Source organism: Haliaeetus albicilla, chromosome 26, assembly GCF_947461875.1.
Source record: "Haliaeetus albicilla chromosome 26, bHalAlb1.1, whole genome shotgun sequence".
In the NCBI taxonomy this organism is placed as follows: Eukaryota; Metazoa; Chordata; class Aves; order Accipitriformes; family Accipitridae; genus Haliaeetus; species Haliaeetus albicilla.
The window spans coordinates 4,596,261-4,623,147 of NC_091508.1; the positions used below are offsets into that span (position 1 = coordinate 4,596,261).

The window sequence follows — 26,887 nt, forward strand, 5'->3', positions numbered from 1 at the left end:
CCAGGATGTCGCCATCCCCCAGACCCGCTATGTCACCCCTCTCCTGGTCCCTTGGGTGCTCTGCATTGCCTTTGGAAAAAAACTCTCCCTATTCATTGACTACATGAGGAGCATAAGCAGATTAAAGTTGAGTGCTACGGATATCCCCCAGTGGGAAACTCCAAGCAATTTATTCTTTCCCTGCGTGGCTGAGCTCCCCGGGAAGCAGGAGCCCTTTCCCTCCCCTCACCCTTTCCTGGCCCAGGTCACCAATTCTCTGGGGCAGAGTCTCTCCCCTCCTACATGGCTGTGCAGCACCCAGCTCCGCAATGGGCTGGGACCAGCTGGGTCAATGCAGGAAAGTGCCTGCGACGTGCAATGGAAGAAGCAGCAGATTCAGTGCAATTCCCAGACCCAGGTCTGAAGCCTGTGGAAGCACGGATGGAGCTGGGATTTCTACCTGCCGCCAGACACAGATCCAGCTGGGGGTGGGGATGGGATGTGAGACAAATCTTCCATTTACATTTTAATTTCAATAAAATTGTTTTATTTTGTGTTTTATTACAGTGCTGGTGCAATAAAAGCATCCATTAGCCCCAGGGAGCCTCTCTTTGCATTAGAAGGTTTCTCAATCAGAGTTTGGGCAGGACAGCCACGCGGCCTCCTGGTTTATCACCAAACCTGCTTAGCACTCCACAAAAGAGAGGTCTCCTTGATGTAAACCCAATGTACAAGGGCAACTACAAGCCCTGAAATGCAACTTGGTCTCCTTTATTTAAATAAACCACAAGGATAAACCTCCTGCAGGTAAGCACTGGGTGTTCCCTACTTATTACAGCTCCGTACCCTCCCTTCAGCTTTTGAAACCATGAGTCAGATCTAGCCCAAACCCAGAGACTGACTTTAAAAATCATGAGGGGTTTTTAAAATAGAAGGTGTTTATTCTGTGGGGTTGTTCTTTTTTTATTTTCTCCCTTTCAAAACGGAAAACTTCCGGGTGCACTTTTTCAAGTTTTCCTCTTTATTTTAATGGAAGGTGCTCTCCTTTCAAGTCAATAAAAATACCTAGGACACAGATTACCATTTGGCCCTCTGCTTGTCTGCTGGATTAATTTCAACTAAATTATAGGTAAAGAATGATTGATTATTGTGATGATTAAGAATTTATCCTCATATAATACCTTTCATCTGCAGAGGCACACCAGATATTACATCTATAGGTACAGGAAAAATTCATCTGTTGATTTGAATCACAAGCCATTGGGAAGGAGTACGGATATCCTGATCCTGCTTCAGAAATGGCAAAGCCAGGGGCAGAGGACAAAGTGGTGGAGGGAGCAAGGTTTTACAGGGAGTCAGTATGAAGGCAGCAATGAGGCAGGTACCATAGTCCCAACCAAGCCTTTGGATCAGCTTTGACAATGTGAAGGTGTATAAAACCTCAGCTTGATGATGCTCAGAGCTAAATGCAGCGATTCCTCCATGCTGCCCTTGCACACTCGTCTCTGCCCGGTTGGACCACACACCCACACACGCCTGGTCCACCCTTGCAGCCCCTGCAAACATGAACGTGCCAGTCAACCCAGCAATGAATCATGGTGTTTTTTTCTCCAGGCTTGGAGGTACAGGAGAAATTACTGTTGTTTGGGGTCTGAAATGCTTGGGAGGTGCTGGGTGCCATGGTGCAGCCTTAGATAGATAGACAGGTCAGTTCTCATTCAAAAACCTCCTGAACCTGTCAGTCCAGGCTGTGAGTCCACACAGACATCTTGCTCTTGCTCATGACTTCTATTTTGTGTTTCCAACAAACAGACCCATCTGTAGGCGCCAGCTCAGACACATGTACAAATGTGGGGCGTGAAGGCTCAGCCCAGAGCAGTGAAAAGGGGGGTTTGCTGGGGAGTTCAACAGTCAAGGCTCCACTTGGGGACCCACTAGCAAGGACCAGCTGATCTCATGGTCCTCACTGGAGTGAGCTCTCTGGTGGTCCCTGTCGTGGAAGGAGCCCACATGTGGACAGCCCTGATGGGTCTTGGCCATGCCTGCAACGTTTCAATTCCTCCTCAGCATCTCTGCTGCCCACCTGGGGTCTGGCAGGGTTTGGCATGCTGCAGCCAGTCTTTGGGGGGATATCCCACCTTGCCCCCCCGTTCCCGTTCCTCCCCTTCCCAATGGTGATGGATTTATTTCCTTAGCGGAAAAGACAGCCCGTTTACAGTTGGGCTTTCATGAATGCATCTGATAGCGGCGCAGTAGGACAGGAAGATCCCACCCGCGGGGCCACGGTGCTCCCCGCAGCCCCCCGAGCCACCCCCCTCTCCATCCCCGGCCCACCGCCACCCCTTCTCCGGCCTCAGACAGTCCTCAAACAACAACTGTCTGCCTGCCCGGCTAATCCCTCACAGGTGACCTCAAGACAGCCGACGCCTCTCGCTAAACTCTCACATTCCTCCGCGCTGCATTAACCCCTCCGGCACCGTGTCCCGGCCCCCGCGGCGGTGGCTGTGCTGAGGTCCCAACTGGTGGGACCCTTCCCCATCCGCTCCCCTTCCCCGCAGGGCTGGGAGCTGCCTGATGCTGCCTGGATCATCCCCTTTCCAGAGCTCCCGGTCAGAGGTTAAAAGCCTAATGTATTATTATAAAGCCAAAAAGAAAAAGCCTCGCATTCTCCCCTATAAATCTTCCTAACAACCTCAGCACATGTGGGAGCCAGACGATGCCCCAGCCTCTCCCCCCGACTTCGCTCCTGTACCCACCCGCCATGCTTCATTTCATCGCCGCAGCAAGGGGCAGCCCTGGGACGGTGCCCGTGTCCGGGAGCAAGGGATGGTCTCGCCAGCACAGTGGGCAGAAGCAGCAGGCAGGGCTCTGCCCTGTGCCACCTTGGTCCTTCTCCCACTGTCCCTGGCTGTCCCCACATCAGCTCCTTCCCCATCACCCTGGAGGAGGGAAGGATGCTTTTGCCTCTTTGGCCAGCAGTGGGTCTCCCTCCGTGTCCTCAGCAAGATGTTCCAGGCCAGGCAGGTCTCTTGGCACAGCCTTCTGATGTCCCAGCCCCAAGGCAATGGGACTGTGGGAGTTGCAAGCCTGGGGATGATGAGGAAGCTTAGAGGGCTAAATGTTTTCAGGGTACCCATGGGGAGCAGGGGGGCAGCCACATCCCAGGACTTAGTGGCACCTCACAGTGCTTGCAGCCCCATGCCTGCCTGGACAGACCTTCTGTTCTGGCCCGCAGCATCCCCAAACCAGCCGGCCCGGGTCCCTCTGTGCTATCTGGGGGACGGCAGCTCTTCCATCTCTGCTCCCTGCCACTCTGTGCTTTTATTTTTTTTCTCTTTAACTCAAGCAAGACCTCAGGAACCAAATTATTTCTAGTGTAAATAACCTGGCTTCAGCAGGTCCGTGCCGGTAACACTGGACCACCGGCTGTTTGATCAATGGTAAGCATTTAATACCTGTGCAGAGATTTGCTACAGCATGACAACAGCTGTGGGGAACAAAGGCTCAGCTTTTCTCTTCTTCTCCTTTTTTTTTTTTTTCTAATATATACATATATTTTTTAGGAGTGATGCCAAAGTTTCCGGAGATCAAAGTGAAACCAGTGTCCAGAGATGATCGAGACAATAAAACGGAAGAAAGAAAGAGAAAGGGGGGAAGAAAAGCGGGCTCAGACGGGAAGGCTGCGCTGGGAGCCGGGAGCTGCAGCTGAGGATGCTGCGGGCGCTGCGCAGGCTGCACCGTGCCCTCTGCTGGCTGCGGCCGCCGCCGGGCCGGGGCCGGATCCGGATCCGACCCTGCCCGGGAGAGCAGCCCTGGCTGCACCCCTGCCCTGGGCTCCTGGGGGAAAGGCCCTTGGCGAGCCCTCGGCAGCCCGCACCCCATCCCGTTGTCCCGCTCCAGTGGGCAACAGCAGCTCCCACGCAATGGCCAAGGGGATACCCTGCCTGCGGCGAGACTCCCCGATGCAGGCTGAGGGGTATGAGGGGTTTCCCTTCTTGTCCTGCACCTCCCCGGGAGGCGGCTGCAAGGGGCCATGACTCCTGCTTGTGCCTCCCAGTAGAAGTTGAGCCCGGGGGTAAGGGAACAGAAACAGAGAGGGGACCCTGAGACTGCAGCCCCAGCCTCTCCCCACTGATGCCGGCCCTGGGGCAGAGAGCGCAATGGGAACAGGGCGAGGGGAGGCATTCGAAGCCTGGCAAGGTTGACTTTATGGGCAGGGCAGACAAGGAGTCTAGGAAGGTTTACCTTGCAGCTGGGGAACAGCCACTGCTTTACATGCTGCTGCCACGTTTGTACCCAAAACCCAAAGAAACTTCCAAGGTGGCTTCCTGGGGAGCAAAGCAGAGCAACGCGCTTTCCCCCTTCATGGACACCTTTCTAGGGTGGGCAGCAAAACTGCCTCAAAAGTCAGCCCTAATGCCCAGGGACCCTGGGAAGGATGCACAAATGGAGCACATGGCCCATTCCTGAGTTACATCTCCATCATTGGTTTCAATTAGCCAGGGTTTGTTTTTTTCCTTCCTTTGTTGCATCCTCCACATTTTCCCCCAGACTTCAAGCAAACCTGAAACTCCAACCAAATAGAGGCCTATAAATCATGGCCATTTCCCAAGCTTTTGCATCTGAGCCAAGAGAAGCCATTGATTTATTCTTATTTTTGAAGCAAACCAGTCCATGGGCAAACATTTGCTGGAAAGCCAGGATAGACCCAGACTAGAGCAATCTGCTGTCACCCCCTTCAACACCCAAACTCCAGATCCAAGAGCCTGGCCCCTTGTCTGACCCAGGTCATGGTTTTGGGTCTCTAAGGAAGCTGGCTGAGTTGGCAAAGACCTGGGGAACATATGAGTTTTTTACTCAGCTCCTCCACCTCACTGGGTCTCGGGTTGGACTCCTCCATGATTGCACCAAGGAGCAATTTGCACACCTTGTCTTTGCCTTTGCAGGCCGTATGGAAACAGCCTCTCCTGAGCCGAATGGAGAGGAGAAGAGCACTTGTTAGAGCTCAGCTCTCCCCTCCATCAGATCTGCCTTTAACTCCCCTGCTTTAAATGCCCAGAGTGGTGTGAAAGCGACTTTCTCACCTGGACATGCTGAGCAGGCTCTTTCAGAGAAGAAAGGCCCACAAACAAACAAAACAGCAGGATTTGTCTGTGAACAAACTGTGAACTGCGACGGAGTGTCTTTCAACCTCCAAATCCACCTAAGCACCAAGCGCCAGCTGCAGATCGATCGTGCTGATCAAAAAAAATGAATATTTGTTTCAAGGGCTCACCAGATATCCCCAAGACACTGGTTATTTGGTAACTTATTCTGTAAACATCCAGGGGTGGCTCACTCAACTTTCACAAGGTATTTGCTCTCAGCTCTCGGCTCTACTTTCTTAAGGCTGTTTTTGAGCTTTGCCATCCAGCTCTTCTCTCCCTGCCTTTGGCTTAGCTGAGCTCAGCGGCTGCAGCAGAGCAGATATTTGGGTTGGGACAGAGGCTTGGTCCTGACTGCTTGATCTGGGCAGAAGTAGGGCTTTAATCCTAACCATTAGGAAATCACAGCTCATGTGTCCCCCACCTGAGGTAGCGAGCTTAAAAATCATCAAGAAAAACCAGTGTTTACTTTCTGGGTTTCACATTGCTCCAGTTCATATTTTTGAGCTTTATCTCAGCCACAAGGACAAGAAAATATTTTTTTTATAAAAAAGGAAAGAGACGAGATTTTCACATAACCACACGATTCCAGAGGCTTTAAACATCTCCAGATTTTGGGAGACTCACAATAAAAATCCTAAGGATTGGTAAGATGTTGGGCTGCTTAGTTTGGCTGGTCAGTGTGGCCCAGATCTGTGAAGAGCCCACACGGAAAGGTCTGAGTCCAGGTTTTATCCAAGGCACAGGACGTGTTTGCAGCTGGGGCTTTGGTGTTGGCTTGTTTCTTGGACGAGCTGAAAAAAACTATTGCAACAGCCTCTGTGAACGCCAGCGAGCTCTGGATTTGAGAAAAGCAATCCACCAAGGTTTAGGTAAATTGTCTCAGTCCCTATGAGGTTTTCCCTCCCAGCTCACTCGTGTTGCACCATGAGTGAGCAGCCATGCAGCACCCAGCACACTGGGTACCCAGAAACCAGGTCCCCAGCAGGTCGGGACAGCCTTGCCCAGGCGATCAGGCTCCGTGTACCTGAGCTGGCCCTGGACTGCTCAAGGGTCCAGGGTAAGTGGGATATTCACCTCCACAGACTCAAGCTCAGGCATATCTCCTCGCCTTTCCCCAGCCCAAGACACCCACCCTGACCTGCTGCAAGCGAGAGGTGATGGAGAGAAGAGATGCTCATGAGCCCGTCACTATCTACTGCCAGCTGCCAAGTCCCTGGCTGGTGCCGGCTTCTAGGGTCCATGCATGACTCTCCCCTCCCGTCCCTGCAGCCACAGTGCCCGAGGGAGGACTGAAACCAAGGGCAAAAGGCTTATTACCCTCCAAGCCTGGTGCTAGATCCATCGATATCAGTGTCTTGCCTTAGCCGATCTTGAGAGATAAGTGAATCCCCCGTGCCGTCTGACAGGCGGGTAGACATTAATAATTATGTACTATTTAAGGCTGATTGAAAATGAAGAGGTGGAGGTGTTGGGACAGATGTGGCAGTGCCAGATGGATTGTGATTAGATTAGCACCGTTCCATTTGACGGGATCTGAACCATGCTTTAATCATTTATTGTGAAAGCTCAGCTCCGCGCCAGCACACAGGCGCGCGTCACCCTCCCTGTTGCTCCGCTCTTGCAACATTTGTTAGTTTGGATCACCCTGCTACAAGTTGTCTTTACTTGAAACGTGTTGTGTTTACAGCCGGTATTTCAAACCCCGATCCCTCCCCTCTGCCTCTCATCTCCTTGTTTGTACAAAGCCTCCTGCAATTGCCGAGCTGAGCCTGTTAGTCACTGCCGTCGTATAAACAACACAGGCGAGCAGTCATCTCTTCTGCCATGAAACGAGTCACGTAAGTGATGAGTGGGACCCTGACCAAAGAAGGGCCCAGCGGGCAAAACTCAAAGCAGAGCTGGAAGTGCTCCTGGAGTAGCATTTTTGCCCCCTCTACTGCCTCCGCTCCCGGCCGGATTCAGAGCACACGTACCCCGCACGATCCCAACGGCACTTGGCCTTTGGTGGGGATCCTGCTCCTCTATGACTGGCCTGTTTGCACCAAATACATCAAAAAGTGCTTTGCCAGACCATGCCATGGGACAGAAGCTGTCGGCTGTGTTACAGACCAATGCAGCAGTCCAGGAGGACAAGGGAAAAATAAAATAAAATGCCACTATGCACTTGAGATCCCTGGAGCAATAAAGGGAGGCAGAACAGGATTACCTGGGTAACTGGAAACTAGCTCAAGACCCTCACTGGCAGTGTCATGCAATTTTAATTATCATAAGTGGTCTGGATCTCAATGGATGGAAAAACTTATTATTGTTATTATTCCCTTCAAACGTGATAGGTTTTAGTTAAACACACATCCATATCTATTAATCATGCAACATTTAAGATGGAGCCAAAGTAATTAGCCAAGATTTAGACTGCAGGGATCACCTTAAAATAAAACATAATGCAGTTGCCTCCCTGTAGTCCTTATTCAGCCATTCGTTTTTAGATTTTACTGTTCCCTGGATGTTAAACTTGGGGCGTGCGGGGGATAGGAAGCTTTCAGATCCTGAAGTCCGCCTTCCCTGCATCCTGACAAGGGTTTCTGTGTGGATGGCTATCTGGTGCTGCTGTGTTGATCCAAATTTGCAAAGATGCAACAGAGGTGGTTGCATCTCAGTGGCAGTGAAAGAAGCTTCTGCATCTATGTGACGTTTGTGAAGCACGTCCAGATGAAAGGCAGACTAACTGTAAGCTATTATTATACTGTCTAATATAGTTTAATATGTGTGCACTACTTTCTATAGAGTGCAATACAATCAAAACCACATTACTTCTCCATGTGGGTAGTTTTCCTGCATTGACTGGTTTCCAAAACAGATGTGAATTCTTAGCGAGGTCTCCCGCCCCTCTCCTTAAAGAGGATAAAATGTCATCTTTGCTTATGTGTGCAAAACCAAAAGGCCCATAGGAACACAAAACTGCCATTTCCATGTAGGTCAGGGGCTTGTGTGGCCCAGTGTCCCACCCCGAACCTCAGCTGTTCCCACATGTTTCCAAAATGGGTACAAAGAGGTCTCATAATGAGTGAGAATGGGATAATTCATCTAGCTGATCACCCTAACCTCAGACCGTCCATGCTGGTGCATGCCCCAAGGCACAGAGTTAGAGCTTGTTATTCTCTCTAATGCAACTTCAGAAGTTTTGGGGTTTTTTTGGTAATGCTTTCTAGACCTCTTCCTAGCCCTGGCCTTGAAACCTCAAAGTCTGCATAGCTTCAGAAACTGCAAATAACCAGGATCCCTTACAGCTCTACCCCTCATTTTCCAGAGTCTGGAGAGCACCACTCTGCCAGTCCTGCCCTGAAACACTCAGGTTAGGCTAAAGAGGCTTTCCCTGAGGGTTTAGGGCTTGTGTCCTGGTTTAGGACATCTCTCATTACACTGTGGTTCTTGCAGTGTCCACAGATGGCTGCAAACCATCAACAAAGCATCACCAGAGCCCCCTGCCACTGGGGTCTGTGCCAGCCCCAATGGGTCTCATTGGGTTTCTGTGCCTCATTTTAGCTGTGTGAGAAACCAGTGCTGGAGCTGGGGAGGTGGGAAGCTGGGGGGGATCCAGCCTTGCCCCACTGTGGCTGAGCAGCACTTTTCCCCCCACCATCACCGCGCAGGCCGTATGCCCTGGGATCAGCGTGGGACCGTGGGGTGCACCCAGCGGGACAGCCTTCCCGAGCAACCCAGCCAAAACCTGCCGCACACTATCTATGGATGCCTGTTTCCACACAGCTTGCAAGGGGGTTTCCATCAGGAAATGCCGAGTTCCTGTCTAAGGGACACTCCCTTCTTCCAGGCTGGGTTGATATATGAGAGGTGAGGACTGGGCAGATCCCTTCATAGGATTAGAGCATCCCAAGACCCGGGGTTGAGCAGCTGGTGTGAGCTAGGAGTCAGCAGCAGGGCAAGGAGAGGAGCTGAGCTCCAGCGAGCATCCCAGGAGAAAGATCTCACAGAGGGAGGAGTTAGGACAACAGGAGCGGAAGATGTAGGCTGTCCTAGGAGGGACAAAGGGACAGCCTTTGTCCCCACAAAGCCCCACATCCCCCCTTCCCTGCTCCTCCGGGGCACGGAGGGCTCCAGCCGGGGCAGCTCTCAGCAGCTGCACCTTGCACCACTGCCCGCTCCCAGCCTGCCTCCCCCTGCTCCGGCCGGCTTCCCACCGGGCCCCGGCCTCGGCGCGCTCCCCGCCACACGCTGGCTGCCGGCCCAGCATAGCGGCTGCAAGCAGTGGGTCTTGCCGCTTTACTCCTGTTTACAGAAATGGGAATTTGCATGATGAAAATAACCTGGGACGGATTTTGATTTTACTGCCCTTGGCAGAAGGCTTGGAAAAAACCGGTGCATAGTCAATTACTGGAATTTTTAAACACAAATAATATTTTATGTGATCAGCAGGCTGGCTCGGGGCCTGGGCACCGCGCTCCAACGGCACTTATGAAAGGAACAAGCCATCAATTGTGCTGCCGCGCACAGGAGCCTGTGGGCAGGTGCAGCCTGTGTTGACCTTAGCGCACACAGCCCTCTCGGCTCGCTTAACCCGTGAGGTATGGGCCGGAGATTTGCGAGGCACAGACTTGGCTCTTGCTGCCTTGTGCTGCCTGAAAATTTCTTTCCTCCCTCCCTTTTTCTACCAGAAACCCAGGGAAGCATCATCTCTTGCTAGACACGGATAGGGGGGATGCACGAGGCTGAGACTCTCATTCTTGGGGCTGGTGGTGCAGAGCAAGGTGCTGTCCATCGCACCTCACCAGAGCCGTCCTGAAGAGCTGAGGCCCATCCCTGTGGTAGCTTCCGAACCTGTTGCTGGTGGGGAAGGGGTTAACCAAAGCAGGGGCCCCATGCATTTCCCCCAAATCCCCACCATCCTGGCAGGCTCCCCAAACCAACAGCCCTGGGACCTCATTCCCAGAAACGCTCGAGCCGGGAAGGCGGGTTCCGGGAAGGACCTGCACAAGCCAGCGAAGCCGTAACGTGGTGCAGGAACCTCCCTGGCAGCCACAGACCCTCCCGGGACATGTTACTGGGATCAAGGGAATTAGGGGAATTACACTCCCCTCGCTGTTAGGCAGCTGGGGCGAGGACAAGTGGCGAGCCAGTATCGGCAAGGCTGCGAGTTGTGTTTATCCATTGAGGTACTTATATGGTTTCTATCCCCAGAGAGGGAGAGTGAGTGAGATGACTTAGCGAGGCAGAACAATATTAATTCATTAATTTATCACAAATACTTTTTATTTTAAAGCACTGGGCAGTGAAAGGGCTTTAAATTTCCAGGACTATTGCCAGTTTCCTCCTTCTCTGCCGTACTCGCTTTAAAATCTCGCCCCACGGGTCCCCTTGGCAAACACTTGGCTGTATGGTGCATTCAGCATTGCTGCTTTCTGCAAGTCCATCGTGAAACTGCCCTGGAGGACCAGAGCCCTGCAGCAGCCTGGGTTGTATGTGTAAGAGCTGCTGGCAGAGGCTGGAGGGTGCGATCCCTTGGCAAAGTGACCACTTCTGACTTCAAACAGCTTCAGATAACAATGATGAGGATGATGATGATATTGCCTGCCTGCTTTGTTCAGAAATAGGCTTTAAGAAAAAAAAAGTGCTATTGTTGTTGTTCCAGGGCCAAGGGGAAGAAAAATTCCTTCCCTGTTTAAGGATCTCTAACACCTGGGTAGAGTTTCACTTCTCTCAGCTGCCTGTTTCAAGGTTTGATAGCTACTTCCTAATAACTCAGGGCTGGATCCAAAGCTCACTAAGTCAGCCGGATTCTTTCCATTCATCTAATGCTGATCAGACCTTTCTTGGCTGATTCAAAACCATTTGACACCCTCAGTGTGTGCATACATGTAAGAGCGAGAGACTGTTTTCAAGTGGCTTCTTGAAAGTCTTTTTCATGTGCACTTAGCTGGGGCAAAACTCGATTGCAAAAAAGCTCCCTGTGAGTTTCCATGTGTCGGTGGCATTATGCAGGGGCCGTTGTGTTTGCCTCTCCCAGCTGAAGACACACACGAGCGTTTCCTGCCTGGCACGCGGGCGCTCCTTGCCTGCTGGTGGCTCCTGCCTGCTCCCTGCCCTTGGGAAGCATCTGCCATCAGCTGGCCGCGGTCGCTCTCAGCTCCGGGGAGGAGGAGGCTCTCTGGCACATCAGGCAGGCTGTGCAATGCGCTCGTGGCCTCCGTCCAGTAGATTTCAGCTGTTTGTTCTCGGCTGGTGCAGGTGAAAGCTGCTGGAACTAAGAAGGCGGCTCGTGGCTCTGCAGGAAGTGGTCTGGGTGACTAAGCTGGATGCTCTCCTCTGAGTCAGGGCCGTCCCCGGTGCACTCTGGCCGGGCCGCAGGGACCTTGCAAGCTCTGTGCTTGCTGTGGCTTTCTCCACCCCATCTGCACTGACCTTGTCCAAGTATCACTATTCCTTGGATGGGATCTCTTGGCCGGCTCCAGCTATTGCAGAAGCTAGAAAAGTGTTGCAGGAAGAGCCATGTGAACCCCCTGGCCTGGCTGAAACTGCGTTCCTCTCTATCCTTCGACCAAATTGTTATGCCTGGTTGCTATGAGCTGCTAAACAGATGCTGCAGTGCCCCCAGCAAGGGCTGCATCTCATTAGGGGAAGAAATGAACCCTTTCAACAGTGGTCACAATCTGTAAAGGCTTTGGGATCTGTCCAGACCTTGGTGATGGTCAGCAAGGGCTGACCCTACACCCATAAAAGAGTCTTTGGGTCCCAGAAATTCTACACAAGGCAGTCTTTGAGGGAGTATGGCAACATCTGAGCTGGGTTGGGAAAAACAGCTGGGAAGGAAGAAGGCTGAACAACAGGTCACAGACATGCTTTGCCCACGCGAACAAGAGTCTTGGCAAAAGCGTGACCCCCGGAGCGGGCTTCTTCCCTTTGCAGTGTCCCAGCCTTGTTGGACTTGTCCACAGCACAACGGAGGTGACTAAAATCCATGTGTTGCCTACCCTATGCTTGGATGAAAACATGTGCAGTTAAATCTGTGATCATTTATGTGCCCAGTACACCTGATGGGTATGCAAGGATTTGGGTCCAGGGGCACAAAATACATAATGAGATATGTATTATGTATCTCCTGTATCATGTGGGCTTGGCATGGGCAAATCTGTCTGTGGCATGTACGATGGGTCTGTGACAGCAGTGCCTGTGCCAGAACAGAGAGTGATGGATACTGAAGTGCTGGCAGGTGTCTGTGCCTCGCTGCCCACTGGAGCCCTGCCGTGAACAGGGAGCGAGGTGCCGCCTCTGCATGCACACTGACAAGCGTGTGTCCCCTGTGCACAAGTGTGTGTGTGCTCAAGGGCTGCTTGTGCCCGCACGTGCGTGTGTGCCGAGCGTGTGAGCCTCCATGTATAAACACAGCAGCAGGGAGAGCGCTTGCAGCCCCCAAACTTGGCATTCCCAGAGCAGCACAGTTGCAAGGTTAAGTAAATATCTGACTGTAAGCTGAGGAAATGAGTCAAAAAACATTGAGAAAGAAGAAACCCAGATCTCCGGAGAGACAAACTCCATGCGCAGCCTGTCCTTATTGTGACTGCGTGTTCCTGGCCTTCCTTCTCCCAACCAAGCCTCCTTGACCTGCTTCTCTTCAAACCACCATCAACCGCCACACCAAGGGGACAAGCAGAAGAGAAAAGAAAGCCCAGCCAGCTCCCTACCAACCTCTGCGACCAACCCACCAGGGCTCCGCCTGCCTTTGCATCCTTATGTGCCATCCTCTGTGTCTGGGTGCAAGGAGAGGGCTACATCTCTTCCCTGAATCGCACTTTCATCTGGAACATGTTACGGCATGAGGAGTTCCCTGTTTTACCTGGGGAAATCCCAGAGCTGGGAAAACATGCCCAGGTGATGACAAACCCCCTCACACTCTCTGACAACCGAATGGGAAGCTGGTGAGCATTATTTGAATGGCATCCAGGAAACGAGATGCAGTGTCTCCAAGACATCTAAAAAAAGGCTGAGAATAAAACAAAAACAGCAATCACGCCTGATGGGAGAGGAATTGGATTCTAGCCTCCCCTCTGCTTCTCCCCTCCTCCCCCAGCCTTCTGGAGGACCAAGTTGAATGCAGCTGGCTTAGTTTGGCTAATTGGCTCTGTCAATCATGTGTCAATCAGGTTGGCTCACACAGCCGCTCCTGCCCGGGTGAGAGAAGTGTTAAATCTGAGGGACTGCTGGCTGGGAAAGCAAAGGTGACTGGCAGCTTCTGATGTGGTTTGAGGAAGGCGTTAAAGCTGATGAGTTCTTAGAGGGAAGCTGTGCTGGAGTTGGTCTCTAGCACTGTTTGCTGTATGATGCTAGACAATTTGGTGCCTCAGTTTCCCCTTTCCTAAGGGGACCAAGGCTGACCAGAGGGACCCCAGGGGAGCACTGCTGGCTGCAAAAACTAGAAACACAGGGCTGAAGACCCCCATGTTTGCCTGACCACACAGATTTAAGGTTTCATTCTTTGTTCCATGCAAGGTCCTGGGGTCACTGCCCCCTCCTCTGGCAACGTGTACTTATAAATTAGGTACCAGACAAGAAGTCAACTCCCCCTTTCTCCTCTGGGTAAGTGAGCAACGGGTTAATACGAGGAAGCTTTTTGGGAGGAGATGGCAAAGGTTGGCAGAGATCCCCCTTCTGTGTCACAGGAAAGAAGCGGTTAAGCCGGAGGTGCCACCTGGGAAGCAGAGACAGGTCTGAAGATGCTTTGCCAGTTACTTCACTGTATAAACAGCTTTTCCTTCCTGTCCTCCAACACTATCTCTCCGTGGTACACTAATTATCCAAAGCATAAACCAGACAAAAAGGAAAGAAAAAAGAAAGAAAGGAAGAAAGAATGGGTTCTGGTGCTGCTTTTCACTGCTTGTTGAGAGATCTGGCAGCAGTGCAGGGGAGGGGACAGATGCTGCTGCTCTGTTTGCCTGAAAACAAAGGAGGAGAAGATTACACTTGGATTTTGAGTTTGTTTATGGTGAGATCAAACCCTCTGCAATCTCTTGTCTGGCTTTCAAGTAGCAAGAGCCTCAGGCTTCGAACTGCGGGGATGCAGCCTCCTTGCTGCGGGCCTAACGGGGAGCATGTGCCAGGTGGGTACTTGCCTGGACAATGGTGGCACTGCCTCTGGCCACCCCCTGAGGACCCATGTCACGAGCTGGGCACTGCTTTCTGCTGGTGCTTTCTCCCCCTTTTACAGGAGGGGAAAGAGAGGCACGGGGTGATTTGGCACACACATCCCGAGCAGTTGCGGGCGAAGAGGTATGTGTGGGTAGCAGGGTGGAAGCAGGATAAGCGGGCAGGGTTGTGGAGACCTGCTGAAGAACGCTGGGTGTTTAATTTCTTGATGCTGGGAATTAAGGGGTGGGCTGATGTTGCTGTGAAGGACAGTGTAGTGGAAATGCCACATTTGCTGGTGCTGGTCCAAAGCCGCCCCCAACCTGTACCAGTACCTGCTTGGCCCACGCACCAAATCCTTCTCCCCCAGCTGTCGTGGGGCCCATGGGGAAAGGCCTGAACCCCTCCTTCTTTAAACCCCTCCATTGGGCATCATTCAGGGATCCCTACAGAGCCCTGCAGGAGCAAATGGCCCCAAGTGGGCCCTAAGGATCCCCTAAAGCATCTTGTGCAAAAATCCTGCCCTGCTCCCCAAACTGGAATTGTGTGCATAAGTGCTATGGGAGGGCCAGCTGGGCTGGCACATCTCTCCTACAGCACTCCTCCTGCTGCAGGCAGGGAAAACAGGCAGCTGTATCCAGACCTCCAGCAAAACTCTCTGCTGCTTTAACCACAAACTCCAGCCAAACACATTTGGCGATGAAGGAGTTAAAAGCTCTGGGCCGAGCAGTTTTCTAGCCTGTGGCTTCTTTCCCTCCTCGCCCTCCCTGGTTTACAAAAAACCACATTATCAAAAACCTGCCTGGAATCCTCTCAGCCAGTGACACAGAAAATTCACATTGCGGAGGCTGCCAGGGCGACAACAAATAGCAACAGTAAATACAGCTGCCTGGAGCTCCCCGGCTGGTGCCCTGCCCGCAGGCTGGGGATCAGGAAGGGCGTCACGCTTCAACACGACACGCACTGCCTCCAGATTTCTAGAGGACACTCTGCTTTCTTGCTGCCTCTCCTCTGGTCTCTGCTCAGGCGCCCGCAGCTCCCGGACTTGTCCTTCGGAGGAGTCACAGAGCCAGCCTCTCATCCCCTGCCCCACCAAGTGCAACCAGCTGGCTAGTTCCCTTTGAAGCATCTCCCTCCTTTTCTCCCTCATTCCCTTGCTTTCCACCCCTCCAGTGTTATTTTCCTCTCCTGAGCCCACGTGAGCCTGAGGTGGGGGCACTGCAGACCTCACCCCCCGAGCAGCTCCAGCAGCTGCCCCAGGGGGATGTCCACTGGCGTGGGCATACAGCCTGAAGCAGGCACTGACCAGTCCCCAAGGCAGTCCCTGGGCACTGGTGGTCACAGCAGCAGCAGGACGCACATCTGCATCGTGCAACCGCCTGCACAGTGGTGGGCCTTGGCAGACTCACTTGACCTTACTGAGGTTCTGGGCAGGACCCCGGGGAGCCGGGGAGGGACATGATTTCAGGGAAGTCACTGTCCTCTCCACCAAGGAGCAGCTCAGCTATTCCTTTGCTCACCAGCCTGACGCTGTATCTCTACTTGCTCTCTGTGCGTTATTGCTGTCTTTCCCTTCCTCCTTTTTGCACATTCCCCTTTTCCTTCCCCCTCCAGCCATCACTCAGCACTTTACACATCTGCCACACTCACATTAGCAACAGGTAACCAGGCCAGGTCTGGCCTAAAACTGGTAATGCTAAAGGATACATATTTTCTTCCAGCATCACTTTTTTTCCAAGTCGCAGTGGGTTCCCAGCCCTGCTCTGCGTATCTGATGTTTATTTTAAGTTGGTTGCCGTGTGGAAGCTGTATCCCTGCAGTCCCTGTTCTTAATCTCCGCTTTTTTCTCTTCTTTCGCTTTCTTTCCCCACCCCCCCCCCACCCCATTTACAAAGTTTAATTTGTCATCGGGGTCACCGAGGCAGCTGCAGGAGGTACAGTGGGACTGAGACGGCCCTGCTGCTAGCAGAACACCAGGGGAGCCCCAAGGAGCAAGAGAAGGGGTGACTGGAGGACAGGGGGCTTCAGAGGAAGGCTCCTGGCAGATCTCAGCAAGTGCTGGACTGGACTTCTGCTGTTCCCCACCTCCTTGGTGCAGCCCCAGTGCAGAAGATTGCTGAGCCGGAGGAGCCATGCCAGTGCTGTCTTAATTGCTCATCTTTTCCATGCTTTACACCTTGAACCTCATCCATGGGAATGAACCCGACTCCACTTAAAATCAGCACCACAAACCCCACTATTAAGTCAAAGCAATGAACAGAGAGGTAGAATTAAAAGCCAATTATATAAAAGATGGGAAAGCTTCCTCTTGACTTAGCAGGAGGGCATGGGGCAAGCCTGGACATCAACTCAAATAACTGCCTCCATTGGGTGATTTTATACCAAACCGCTAATTGCTGTGTTACCCAAAAGGGAATCCAGCGAGTGGCTGCACTGGTTCCCAATGTTCGAGATGGGCTGGTTGCTATTGATCACTTGTATTACAGTAGCCCCAGGAAGATCCAGGACAGCCCCTCTAAGCCACACTGTCTCCACCAGGAGACCCCACACAGAAGGAAGGGAGAGGCACTGCCAAATGCCACCAAGGTCACAGCAGGCACGTGGCATGGCAGGGACAGAAAGGTCGGGTTCTCCTGCCTCCCACCTCAGGCTCTTGGCATTACACGTCTGCCTCCCAGCGCATCGCAGTGGGAAAAAGAAAAGAAGATGGAGAGGATGTAGACAACGGGCTGCCTGAGGGGTTTGGGAGGTGAGATTTATGAGGCTCTGTCTTGGAGAAGCTTCTAGGAAGGGGAAAAAAAAGAAAAAAAAACCTCCTTCAGGTGGCTGGACATCTGTCTTGCTGGTGATAGCAGAGATCTTATCCTGCCAGTCTGCAGAGAGGAGGGTCTCATCTCTCAGGGATGTTGCAGAGACTTTGCAAAGGTACCCTTTGCTGCTAAAGGTGGCTTAGCGCCATGTCCCAGGTACAGGCAATGGGACTTTCCTTGCTTGTGGGGAAAATCTTTCGCAGGCCTTGCTTTCTTGGCTTGGACACTGTGCTGCTGATGTGGCTGCTGGTGCGCTGGGCAGAGGTGATGCTCTAAGCGGGACAACCCCAGGGTTACCCAAGGCACAACCCTCCCAAGAGACCATCTGCTGAACATCCCATGTCTCCCAGGGTGCTCTGTGCCCTACTCTCAAGGATTTGCATGGCAGCAATTCATCCTGAAAGCTGAGGACAGGGAGCAGAGGAAGCCCACAGAAGGATGATGGGGAGGTGAGGGCAGGGCTGCGTGCCCCAGGTCTCCCTGCTCATTCCCTGGCTAAGCAAGGGCTGAGCACAGTGGAAGGAAGAAAGAGCAAAGCCAGGAAAACTCCTTCCCCATCATATTTACTGAACTGCTCTGAGTTATGACTGGAGGCCAAGATCTGGCTTCAGGCGATTGCCTAAATCATTTAGGAGCTGACAAGGTAGGGAGGGGGGAAAATGTTCTTGTAATTCTTCAGTCTGAGGTACATTAAGGAGCCATAAGCCATGTCGAGAGCTTGAATTACATTAGAGAGATTATCCTGTTACAGTTCATAATCCTGGATAATATACCATCCCGCAGCACACCTGCCAATGATAAATCTCGCCCCGTAATGGGGCAGTCGTGACCCTGGCGGTCCTGTAGCCCTCTTGGCATGGAGCGGTAGCACCATGCAGACAGATGGAGTCAGGAGGGAGAGCACGGAGGAATAACAGCCTGGCAGTGGTGTCTGCACCAAGGGAAATTCATAGCTGGGTGACTCCTCACGGTTCACAGTGTGTTGCGATTCACTGAGCCATGGCAGGTCCTCGTCAGCCTGTGGACAGCACAGGCATGAGAGGAGAGGGATCTAAAGGGAAGGACACCTGAGGTCACCTGTCTCCACAGGGAGCCATATGGGGCCCCAGCAAGCATGCTGGGCTCCACTGATGGGGTTGAGGACATGCCCCACGCCAAAGCCCACAGAACAAGGAGGGGAGCCTGGCAGCCAGACGGAGAGCAGCACCCCAGGCCAGAGCAGGACATCTTCCCCAAAAGAGGGGATTTCTGGCACAAAGCATCACATGTCTTTCAGTGAGAAATGGGGAGGGATGGGGCAGAGTCCCAAAGGGATGAGGGAGAAAATCAGCCCTAGGAAACAGCCTGTCTTTTTGGAGCAGGGTATCACGAGGAGTTAAGCTGTCTTGGCCCCTCTGGAAAAGGAAAAGTGGATCAACAGTTGGGATTTGCAGCCTGGACATCCTAGGGGTGGTGGGATCTCCCAGCAGGGCAAGGCAGGGCACTGCCTCCAAGCCTTTAACTCTTTATGTCAGCAGCATTTGGCAGCCGTAAAGCGGCCAACTGCTGCAAAGTGCATCTCTGCGGCCCTCAGGTTGCAAGTCCAGGGGATGGCAGGCACTGCTGGCTCTCTGGGATTGGGACCTTCAGCTCAGCTGCAAGATGTTTGCCTTTCTGCAGCATGTATAACTCCCTTCCCTTCCCATGCATTAGGAAAAAACCCAAAGACCTGTCCTCCCCTCTCCATGGTATAATCCTGCCTGTAATCTTTTACAGGAGGCCCAGCAAGCTCCAGGCCTCCTCAGGTGTCCTAACTCCTTAGCTTACACCCTCAACTGTTCGGGCTAAGTCAGCTCCCAGCCATGCCGTCCTACTCCACCAACTGCAGCCCCCAGGCTAACAAGCCCTCGTTGTTTCGGATCTCCAGTCCTCCTCCAGCCCAAGCTACTTCTTTGCCCTTGAGACCATAAATCCTGCTGTCCCCCTTGATGTGAACTGACCATGCAAACATGACCAGGCAGCTCCTGCTTCTCTGCCAGGCAGCCTCTCCCTCCTCGGGTCCACATTCCCCTGCACTGGAAACTGCAACTGCTCCATTTAAGTCTCCCAACAGGTCCCAGGGGAAAATGCTCTGTCCCTGAGGCCAGCCTGGCTCCTGATTTTGCAGAGGGCTGCTCCTGTAAACTGCATCAATCCACTGACTGCAGAGGGTTGACACTGATTTACACTAAACCTCCAAAGGAAGGGAATGGGACTGTGTCCACCCATCCCTGGATGTCTCCTTGTCTCCTCTTCCATCCTGCCTTTCTCCAGACCCGCATCCTGCTCCCTGTGCCCTTGATCTTTTCTTTAATAGCCACTCACTTCCAGGCTGCTCCCCTCTGATCTGTGGTTAAGCAGCTCCCATGAATTACTGTCATCTCTACAGTGTCTGCCAGCCTCCGGCCAAGGTAAATCTCTCCTGCCCTCCCTTCCCCAGCGCCCATCACCTACATCAGCCCCAGCTCCAGGGTCTGCACAGTGTAAAGAAAGAGCCCCTCTATCCTGCAGGGATTTGCAATCTCCCCTATTGCCCTGGCGGATACTTGACAGAGCCTCTTCTCTCAGGCTTGTGTGTTTTGTTTAAGTGCTTTGAGATAAAGCCCTTTTATCACGTTAAGAGCTTGGTTGCCCCGGTTTCTTCCTCTGGCCTGAAGGCCATTCTTTTCCTCCCTCTTGTTTTTGACCTCAGGTTCAAGAGTGCTAGACCTCCCTGGTTTAGAGGAGACCTTGGCTGCGAGCGCGACAGCCAGTGTGGGAAAAGGCAGGGCAAGGGTTGGAGAGGGCTGCCAAAGGCCCAGCTTGCTCAGGGAACAGCTTCCAAACCATTTAGGGAAGTAGGAAGGAAAGAAACATAAGAGCAGAGCAGAGCAGACTTCCGCACTTTTCCAAGCCTCTACTGCTCTCCTTCCTTTTATCTTTTTCTCTCTGTTGCTTCCTTTGATTTACACCTCCATCCTTTCTTACTCCTTCTGCTTTCCCCTCCCCTCCTTTCCCTGGCTGTGCCTCCCTTTCCCCCTTTTTCTCACCCTTGTTTTGCTTTCTTTCCCTCCTTCTTTCTCTCTCTCTCTCCCTTCCCCTGCGGCTTGCCAACTGCCAGCAGATGACATCTCCTTTCATGTTTGGGGCTGAGCGGAGGCTCTGAATGTTCGTTTGATTCCGTTAAGATAATAGCTGGTTCACTGTCAGACGCAGACTGATCAGTTAAAACCTTAATCACTGCCTGTCTACTCACATGGCACTTATTTTTTAAGAGATTAATCCCCTAAGCACTGCACCAGCATACATTCAGGCTCAAAGAAAAGGGTGGGGTTTTATTATTATTTGATGCGTTTACTGTTTCTTTTTTGCTCTTTTTTAAAAAAATGCATCCTTCCCCCCATCTTTTTTAATCTGATGCTCAGAAGACATCTGACCTCTGCCACCTCAGCATGGTGCCTCTCCCCTCACGCCAGGCACGGGATGCCAGTAGGAGATGGAGGTGATGCCACTCCTGCCTTGGGCTTTGGGAGCTGAGCAGAGATTTGCAGGACGGCATGGTGGGCTGTGGATTAAGCCTGGTTGGGGACCCAGGAGAGCTGGACTCCATCCATGCTTCTCCATTCATTTCCCTTCCTGATTCAGATGCAGGAAACCGTTCTGGATAAACATCACAGAGCAGCAAGCACCACAGCTCAAGCAAGAGGCCTCCGTGATCACATCAAAGCCGGCTGGGGAAGTTAGGTGTCCACCTCTGACTAGGATTTAGACAAAGCTTCTTTAAAGCACCTTGGCTTAGCACCTGCCTGCATTAAAGCAGCGCCTCTCCAGGCAGGCTGTGCCGGCACCCGGCCGTGGCGTGCCACTGCAGCCCCAGCTTTCCCAGCCACAAGGCAACCGCTGCCCAAAACCACTGCCAGCACCACACTGGCACTTCCAGCACCTAACCACTAAATACTAAGATAACAGCAAGCTTAAATCTCCTCCTGAGCTAGGATTTCAATTGACGGAGAACACCACATTCCCCTCAACCCATTAGATGTTGCAGGAGGTGCAGAGAAAGAAATGGGACCGTGCCCAGCTCCCCATCTGTCCCAGGGCAGCAGCAATAACCTGCTCTTGGGCAGTATTTTGCATTCACAGAGCTCCAAGCATTTCACAGAGGAGGCTGCCATTTTCACCTGCATCTTCGAAGGGAAATGGGTGCTGAAAGCTCATTTGTCTCAAAACCACCCTGCAGGTGAGGGCAGAGCTGCCAGACCATGTTTCCCAAATCAGCCAACTGCAACTGCTAAACAAGATGCTGCTTCTCTCCCCGTGAGACTCAGCCCTGGAGCCAAGTGGGGCTGGGGAATGGGGTGGTCGGAACAGCAAGGGTTTTTCCTTACTCCTTCAGCATCACCAGAGAAGTGAGGCAATGTTTTCTGAGTGGTAAAGGTTTGTGAAAATTTTTCTTTACATTTGACTTGTGATCAAAGACGGAAGAAAAGTAACATCCCCAAGCCCAGGGTTCGCTTTAGCACTTGTAAAGAAAGTTCAAGAAAAGCAAATCTTTTACTAACTCCTACATGACAGTTTTCAGACTCCCATTCCCTGTAATGGCCATGAGAAATGACTCATTTCTGCATCCACCCCTGTACGGCCACCATGCTCCTGAGTGCCCAGTGTTTTGACCTGCCTCTCGCTTGAGGTCATGGCTTTATTTGCATGATGTACAGCACTAGGGACACGGCAGTCCCGGCACACGCGAGGGGTCCCAGAGGTCAGTCCTCAGCTCAGAGGGTGCTGGCGGTCCCCATACCCTGACCGACACAGCAAGAGTAGCTCAGCCACGCAATATCGCACTCTTCCTACAAAAGGGCTTCTCTCTCTGACACCCTGGTGCTGGGGAACCTCTAGCAAGCTCTGCAAAAGCTGCTTTTGTGACAAACCAGCTTCCAGAAAGCAGCTTCTTAGCAGCTCCCTGCGAAATACAGCCAGGGTTTTGCAGCCTCAACTTGTGATCTGGCAGGACACTCGGCCCTGGAGCCTTCATTTCCATGTCCTACTCCTAACCCCACACCTGCAACTCCATCAAAGCAGCAACAGCAGTGTCACCAGCTCCTGGATAAAAGAGGTGGAATTGCTGGCAGCAAATGATGACTCAGAATTTGGTAAAATAAAGTTGGAAGTATATGAGAAGAGGTTTTTGTCAGCTGCCTTTGGCATTTCCTATTTAAAATGAAAATGTAGTGAGAGAACAGGCTCTGAGTGTATTTTGGCAATTTTTGGTGAAGTAAAACAAAGCTGTCAAAAGGATCTATACTTATATATAAGAAGCAGAGCTCACCTGCAGACCTTATTCTGCTTATTCCCCAAGATATTCCTGAGGCCAGGGTTCAGCAGACTTGGAAAAAACATAAAGGAAAAAAAAACAACCACAGAAATTGAAATAAATGATACTTAGAATCATAGGGATAAAGTTTAAGAAAAGAAAGCTTACAGAGGAAAGGGATGCAAAATTACTTGCTGCAAAGGATAAAGCAACCTCTAGCTGATGGAGATTAGGAAGAAACTCTCCCAAAGGACTGGTTATCCCATAAGTTATCAATAGTGTCACAGACCTCAGTCACAGGGTCCTGAATCATTGCACTAAGTGCTACAAGTGTGTGAGCACCCTCCTCTGAAGCAGCTGGGGCTGGCCACTACTGGAGATTACACCATAGACAGACGGAGCCCAGATTTGAACTGACCATTCGCATGTTTCAAAGCAATGCCAAAAAAAGGTCATAGTGGTGAATGAGTAAAAACACATGAATCTTTTCTGGTGGAGAGGGTGCTAGCCCTAACTCAAGCCTGACTTGACTTTGATCTTGTCTGTTAGACCTGGCAAGAAATTTCCTAGGATGCGCACAAGTCTTCAGACACACTAGAAGCAATCACCAGTGTTCATTCAGGCCAGAAAGAGTTACTGCCTCCACTACCTACACAGAGAAGACTAGGTGGAGCTCACAGCAAATGCTGTTCTCCTGCAGGTTTAAGTTAACACACCTGCTTGCAAAGTAGCTTAATTATTTTTTGTGGAAATAATTGCTATGCAGAAAGGTAGTCTAAGCTACAGGTCCCAGATCTTCAGGTGGGCATATTTCTGGGCCAATGCTCCGACTCAGCCCCACAGTATGGTCTGGTGGGAGAATCATTTGGATTTTAATCTCTGGCCTTAGGTATATGGGAGGCCAGGTGGTTGCATTAGTCTCTTCCTGACCTACAGTCTAAGAAAAGCTGGCTGCCTTGCAAATATAGTCACAGGGTTATTCAGAGCACTCAATTGCTTAATGACATTTTAGCACACTATTTTGTTAAAGAAATCCAGGTAGCTGTTCTATAACAGTTACACCTTCGCTCAGAGATCTCTGCTCTATCAGGCTAACACTGTTGCATAGCTACAGTCCACAGAGATTCTTAATCTACCCTGGAAAGCAGATTAAACTTCCTCCTCTCTTATCAAACTGCAAAAGGATCCTCCTCTGCCTGACCCTAAAATACATGGGCTGTGCACCGCACTCAGAATAAACAGCCTGATACACTCAGAAAGAGCTGCTTGCTAACACAGAGTCCACAGGGACTCTGCAGAGACACCTCATTAATAAAAAAGAAAAAATCATACTCATCCAAATAAGCTCATGTTCTAAACTTGCCAGAATTAGAGAGAGCCAACTGCCTACACCTCCCTCTGCCCACTATTCCTCAGAAAGAAGAAAAGCTGCAACAGGCTTCCCTTTATACTGCCAGCATGGGATGATGTGTGCCCCAGCCCCTCACAGCTGATTGTTAACAGGGCATGACTCCATGCTTAGAAGGAGAACTGAAAACCCACAGCATCACCTACAGCTCTGGCCTTTTCTGTTCTGAATCATTTTTACATCTCTCCCTTTATGCAAACAGGGCCCTCCCCTCCATACTTTGGAACATGAACATTTAAAACAAATATATTCTTAAACTTTTAAGATACCAAGGAAACAATTATCCAATTACTTTGTTGGTTATTTACTATTGTTGCTCTGGCTGGGCTTATAGCTTCACAGCTAGAGTTGAGCTTTGCACTTAAGGTTGATATTAATAAATAATAGCCATGAATTAACAATATGCCTCTTGCCACCTTAATTATATATGTGATCTCCATTCCATGGCCTTTACATGCCTCTGTGCTCACACCACTGCTGGGCAGGGTTACTGGCTCCCTTGTACAGAGGGGAAATTGCTGCACATGGAGCTTATAGCCAAGCTTCCCAGGGATATTTAAGAGTTTAACTCCCACTGAAACTGCAAATTGCTCCAAGGCTCCCAGCCTAAGAGACTTGCCCAAGCCTGTGGTGGATTTGGGAGTACAGCAGCATTTCCCTCAGGTTCACACCCTAACTTCGAGATCCTCCCTTCGATATCTCAGGATCTTGAGACCGTTTAAAAGCATTAATAAACAAATGCAGAGAAGGGGCCATCTCTGTTTCTCAAAGGGGCACCAATGCAAAGAAACAGATGAAGTAACTTGGACAAGATCACATTAAGGTTTGCTGGAAGCTCTGAAATTCGAGCGCCTGTCTCCTTGTTCCCATTCCAGTGCCTTGACCTCCAGGACCATCTTTGCTCTCTCAGCAAATGAAAATAGGCAGGGTATGACAGATTGACCAGCCAAGCTTCCTGGAGGCATTTCCCACAGATTGTTGCTGAGACATACAATGAAAGCGATAAATATCCCACTGGGAAATATATGGCACCTCATCTCCCACTTGTGTTGCTGTGAAGAGCTGGGGATAAATTTTAAAAAGGCCTTTTCCCTCTTAGGGGATAAATCCTTCAGGACCAATCCTCTGGTGGGAAGCAGAGAACAACTAGAAAACCCCATGACCCTGCCTGAAATCGTGGAGTCAACAAGTGGTCAAGCAGAGGTCAAGAGGCCAAAGTGGGGCCAAAAAGGATGCTTTCTGCCAGGCCCATCTGCTGGCAAACAGACAGCAATCACCCAAAAGGTGCAGCATGGATCAAGCTCCAGGACTCAACTGTTTCTTCCCCCAGACAGTAGCAATTATCATAATCAAGCAGTTGACTCCAATTACGCCTTCCTCTCATTACAGCCGAGGGGATGGACACAGCCACAGCAGCAAAGGGAAAGTTCGCAGCTGTGTCGCCTTTGCATATCTTAATCTAAAATGACAGGGTGTGACACGGGGGGCCGGTGACCCTGCCAGCCTTCAGCTGTTCGTGTGGCAACAATTTCCAGCACCAAATTACTCCCAGGCAGGGCTTGATTGGAGGTTCAAGGCAGCAGGAGAGAGAAGCCATTTAGGGGACTGAAACATTCTTCACAGCCCTATTTAAATACAATTTACATTCCAGGCTCTGCTGTTTGTGCATTGTTAATTGCACCTTGTACCTTAGTTTATTTTATAGTTGAAGGGTTTTTTTCTTTGCTGTTGTTTTTCAGAGGCATGCTTTCTTTGTTTTTCCTTTTTTTTTTTCCTAAGGGGCTGTTGTTCTCAGAATATAGTTATATTTCCTGGAAGGGAAAATAGATTAGTAGATTTAAAGGCCAGAAGGGACAAAAAGATCATCTAGATGACCTCTTGTAGAAGACAGGCCAGGACATTTTACTCAGTAATTCCTGTATCTTGATTTGTCCAGACTTAACCCAATATCCTGCGTTGACTAAAATACCCCTTCCAGAACAGCAGCCCCAATCCAGACGCCAAGAGTCACGCGAGTCACTAGTTCCTGGGATAGCTGGTTCCAGTGGGGAACCATAATCATCCCTCGCCTGGAGCAGTCACAGGCAGAGATCTGAACAGCTTCTGGGCTGGAGGGACAGTATGGACACTTGGATCCAGCCTGTTTTCATTGTGTCATCTCGCAGCTTCAGTTGAAATCTGGTACCCACTGTGCTTGGTGCTTGAGCGATAGAGGAGAGCGCCAACCCAGAAATGCTCACCAGCAAAAATGGACAAGGCAGGCAAGTAAGAAGCCCTGTTGGATAAAGCCACTGCCCCAAGAGACCAGCATTTTGCCTGTGCTGAGGTCAGAGGCTTTCAAATTCCAGCACTTTGGTCTGAGTTTGTATCAAACTTATGATGACTTGGTCACTCTTGGATAGACATATTGGTCTTCGTTTCCCATATGTAATGATGGTGGTTCCTCAACTTTTCTCCAGCCCACTCTCAAAAAATTTACTGCCCTTTGTTTGCTGGGTCAGATTGGTGAGCCAGTGGAGGATGAGATGCATTGGTTAGAGCTTGATAACTGGACAATGTATGGACCATTTTCATCATCTTTCCACTGACTGAAGAGTTGTCGGTAGGAGGTGTAACAACATGGGAACAGAAAATGATTTAGTTAAGAGTTGGAAAAAAAAATAGTGCGAAAGACAGAGTGGTTCTGGTTTGAGTCAATTTTTTCAGTCAATTGAAATGGGGCATATAAACTAAAATAAGAGCATTCACCCAGCTTTTTGCATTACTAAAATATGGTGCAGAGATCAGATTTACCCCATAGTCCTAAAGCCTGTGGACACTGGCAATAAACCCTCTCTTCTGGCTGGTGCCAAACAGCAGGTCAAATCCAGGCAACACAGCTGACTTTCCTACTTAAAATCCTGTATTTTTGCCCTAATTATGCTTTACTGCATGTTACCACACACTGTGGAGGCTGAGAGAAGCCTCATTTTCTAATATTATTTTAACACGCACTGTGTTAGTTGCCTTACATGAGGTTAAGTCAATGAGAGTATGGACAGAAAATCCTATGCAGATGAATTATGGGGGTGCAGAGATTTACCTCTAAGATGAACTGTGT

At 50.9% G+C, this 26,887-nt stretch overlaps 1 long non-coding RNA gene across 1 annotated transcript in view; it reads right to left on the minus strand.

The window, feature by feature from the left end:
* Positions 1-559: 559 nt before the first annotated feature.
* The window catches only part of LOC138682155 (uncharacterized), a 65,171-nt gene continuing 38,843 nt past the window's right edge, over positions 560-26,887 (minus strand). The window contains exon 3 of the long non-coding RNA XR_011322335.1: positions 560-1,535. This is a non-coding gene — a long non-coding RNA (uncharacterized lncRNA). The remainder of the gene's footprint in view (positions 1,536-26,887) is intronic.